The 4,276-nt window shown below is 41.6% G+C and overlaps 1 pseudogene; it reads right to left on the bottom strand.

Annotated features, from left to right (window-relative positions):
• Window positions 1-335: 335 nt before the first annotated feature.
• On the bottom strand, window positions 336-724 carry LOC121147141 (annotated as a pseudogene).
• Window positions 725-4,276: the final 3,552 nt, after the last annotated feature.

The following is a 4,276-nucleotide window of genomic DNA, read 5'->3' as shown; positions in this document are numbered from 1 at the left end:
ATATATTGGGCATCTCTAGTGAGAGTTTTTGCAATTATTGGATTTGTCAGTTATTCAAAAGTTGACAGAAACTATAAATGCTGGTAATTTGACTACAACAATTACTGGTGATCCTAATTAAAAGAACAAATATTCTGACTAGCCTAGCCACAGCTACATTCTTTGAGCATTTGTTTTTCTTTACTATTGATTATGCTTGAAATTTATTTGCATAATTATATATTGAATCATAAATGAATATTATACACAAACCCCCTTCTGGAAAGCAATTCCTTTTGCACAATTGAACATCTAATTACATTGCAAAAAGTCTCTCTCTTTTTTTTTTTTTTTTGCTATCTGTATCTACTTAGAGCTGGTGTACTTGGTGACAGCTGTGTTGCCCTTGGACACGGTGTGCCTGGCCAGCTCACTGGACAGCAGCAGGTGCATGGTTGTGCGGATCTCTCACGACATAATGGCTGAGTACTTGTGGCAGTGCTACAGGTGCGACGCCTCGCTGGCTATGCGCTTGAATATGTCCTTGACAAATGAGTTCATGATCTCCATGGTCTTGGACAAGACGCCAGTGCTGGAGTGTTCCTGCTTGAGTGCCTTGTACACATAGGCCCGCGTGGCTCTCCTCGGGGCTGCAGCTGCGTTTCTTGACGTCCTTCTGCGCCTTGGTCACCGCCTTCTTGGAGCCCTTCTTCTGGGCAGAAGTGGCTATCGCTGGCCCAGGCATAGTTAATTTTTGAAACTCTACAGCTTTCCTCATTGAGCATTTATTATGTTTCAGGCCTTGTTCCCAATGCTTCCCATGCATTATCTTATTAGTCTTGACAGCTTTGTGAGATAGGAAATATTATCTCATTTTAATGATGAGGAAATTAAGATGCCAAGAAGATAACCACGTAGCTGGGATGAGTGGCAAAGCTGTAAAATGTGATCAGAGACAGACCAGCTCTGTAACCGTGTAGCAGAGATAAGACACCAAGGCCTTATTGGAAGTGGTGTTGATTATGCCAGCATAAGGCTCACCTGGATGCTTCAACAAAAAGACTGGGCTTTGAACAAAGAGGGATATATCTTTATAATCTTTTTAGCTCCTTCATTCTCCCATATAGGGTCACACAATTTTTGGTTGGAAGTCTTAATGCTACATGGCAGCTATAGAAATTGACATAAATCTGTGCATGTACACTGTACACCTAATGTTTTTTCCATATATATACAGAGCTGCACACTATTTTGGCATTGGCTAACGCCATCATCTGTGCAGATGCCCAGTGGCTGAAGCAGTTAAGAGCAAATGGGCAATAGCTGGATTCCATCCCATTTTTCTTTTTTCGAATCTTGGGCAGGCTTCTATCATCTGCAGCCTCCGAGGGTGCATGGACATGACTGCAGCAGGAGTAGAGTGGTTACAACGAGCTGGGGACACTGAATGGCTGCAGTCACTCCAAGAAGCAGCTCAAACTGCTGCATTGCACCTGTCCTAATCTTCATTTTCTGTTTTTCTTCTTTCATAGTGTCCCCCTAAATTCTCTTTCATGGTCTCCATTTGTCTTTCCTTATGCTATGGTAATCCTCTTTCTTCCTTTTTACTGACATCCCAAGCTTTTCAGTCCTTGCTTCTCCTCTCCTGCTTTTTTGTAACCCTCGTCTTCTCGTTAAGGATACATTTTCCAGTCTTCAGCGTAGAAAGTGCATCACTGAACCAGCAGCAGTGCTGTACCCAAGGTTTGAACTAGAGACTTTGAAGAAGAGAACAGGTTAGAGTCACCTGTTATAACATAGAAGGAGAGAGTTGAAGCTTCAGCAAAGGCACTTAAGGTAGTGAGTTTCCTGGTGTGTTCAGTGAGCTGATCCAGGTATTTTTTCTTCCTTAATTTGTTTCTCCAGAGAAGTTAGGGGAGAAGAATGAAACATAAGACAGGATGTAGAGGTGATTCACGAGCCATCAGGTGATTTAAAATGTGACTAAGAAGACAAGAGGAAATGACTCACTAACAGCCAACCCAGCAAAAATCTCTTATAAAAGAAGGAAAAATAACCCAGCGAGTTGGCTATTGGGCAATTGCTCAAGTAAGGTTTTCATTAGGCTTTGTACCTTAAAGGCTTAATTTGAGCAAAGCAGGGAATATCTTTCTGTCACCGGATAGCTCTCTTATTTATGCCAGTAATATCTTTTCTAGCAATTCTGTTTCCAATTTTAAAATGAACTACTCATAATAAATGATTGATATCCATCCAGAATGTCTTATGGGCCATATACTTTATAAGAACAACTTTATCTTAATAAGAGCCCTTTGAACTAGACAAAAATAAGAGCTGCATTTTTCTAATAAGAAAACTAAGATGTTAAGCATCTTGCACAAGAAGACACAACCAGGATGTGACAGAGACACTCCAACCCACCAGGCTCTGGATCTCAGCCCATCTACTTCCACATTGTTGCCTCTTACTGTGAACAAATGGCTGATTTCTCAGCGTAGGACCAAGGAGCTCAGAAACTTTTCTCCCCTTTGAATGGAAAACTTCCAAGAGAGAATCAGTAGAAGGAAGAGAAGGCAAGATGAGAGATGGTAAAAATTAAGAAGATGATAATTTTTAAAATACTGCTTAAGAACATTTCTTTGTGTGTCTGTTCTGTGATAAGAAGCTTCATTAGGGGCCCGGCAGTGTGGCCTAGCAGGAAAATTCCTCACCTTGAACGCCCCGGGATCCCATATGGGTGCTGGTTCTAATCCTGGCAGCTCCACTTCCCACCCAGCTCCCTGCTTGTGGCCTGGGAAAGCAGTCGAGGACAGCCCAAAGCCACAGCACCGGCCGTTGCAGCTTGCTTGGGGAGTGAATCAACGGACAGAGGATCTTCCCCTCTGTCCTCTCTGTATATCTGACTTTGTAATAAAAAATAAATAAATCTTTAAAAAAAAAAAAAAGGAAGCTTCATTAGGCAGCTTGTATAGCTAAGACCTTTCTAAATCTTCACAAATCCCTTACCTGTCTATATAAGGAAACATCAGGCAATGTATTCATTACTAAGCAGCTCCATGAGGAGGGAAGGTTCAAACCCAAGCCCAAAGATGCTTTTTATCAACCATCTTATGGAAAAGATTGAAAAAATATTCTTTAATGGCTATTTATGTGTAAGGACATAAAAGAAAGAAATTTGGAGGCTCTCCAAGGTCTCATTTTGCTATTTAATAATTATAGTCTAAATAACCCATGTCAATCCCAAAAATTGTCAGTGAGAATCACAGTATCAAACCTAGATTAAAAGTGATATGAGGGTTGCCTGTGTTTAAAATTCCACAACAGGGTTTTAATATTGATTGTGTTTTGCAACCTTGTTAGCTGTTAACCTCTCTGTCTTGTTCTGTGGACACATAATATAAATATCTGAATGAGGATTGTGGTAAATAGACGCAGAAGAACTGCTTTGCTGGAGAGTATGCGATATGACTGTTAACATTATAGAATAGTGTTGACATCACCATGACTTGTGCTCACATTAGCACTCCATGGCTTTCTCTAGTGCCAGGCTTAAGTTCCCCAAAGGTGCAGAGTATCGGAGGCCATGGGCCATATGCCAAACTGAGCTGAATGTGGAAACACGATGGCTCACAGCAGATGAGTTTAAGATCAAACTTTGCCTGTTTGTTGAAGGAGTGATATCCTTTACACAGAAAGCCAGGTTTTCTGAATTCTTGCAGAGGTGTGACTCATGTGCAGTAGTTTGCGTTGTTGGCTGGTAAGGATTCCAACTACAAAGGCCCTTGAAAGTCATCCTCAGATGTCAGCAATAGTCATTTATTCATTGTCTATTTTCTTATCATGTGCCAAACACGGAGCTAAGTTCTTGGTACTTAGTAGAAAACTAATCAAACAATCTCTGCTCTCATGAGTCTGCATGTGGTAGAGGAGGGAGCAACTGATTAGCAAAATACACATAGCCAAGAGTTTCCAGTTGAACAGAAGTGAAGGAAAGCAATGGATGCTTGAGGAGAAGACAGGGTGAGGTGGTGCTGGATGCAGAGAAGGATTGCTCAGGTCTACCTTCAGGGAAACACTCACTATTCAGATTCAAGAGAAGCAGTTAGAAGAGTCTTCAACTTGTAGCTTCCTAAGGATCATAGCTTCAGCTTGGAGACAGTGACTGAAGAAGGCGACAGCACAGTGACCTAGCCATTGCTATATGTTATAGGACCCTTCTGATGGATGGTCTTTACTCCCGTGCTTCCTGTGGGATTGGCAGAGACCTTGCTGTGTCAGAATCATGGACTGAAAGTGT

Source organism: Ochotona curzoniae, unplaced genomic scaffold (assembly GCF_017591425.1).
Source record: "Ochotona curzoniae isolate NIBS_2020 unplaced genomic scaffold, NIBS_Ocur_1.0 scaffold_4506, whole genome shotgun sequence".
NCBI classification, from domain to species: domain Eukaryota; kingdom Metazoa; phylum Chordata; class Mammalia; order Lagomorpha; family Ochotonidae; genus Ochotona; species Ochotona curzoniae.
This window is presented reverse-complemented; position numbering and strand designations above follow the sequence as displayed.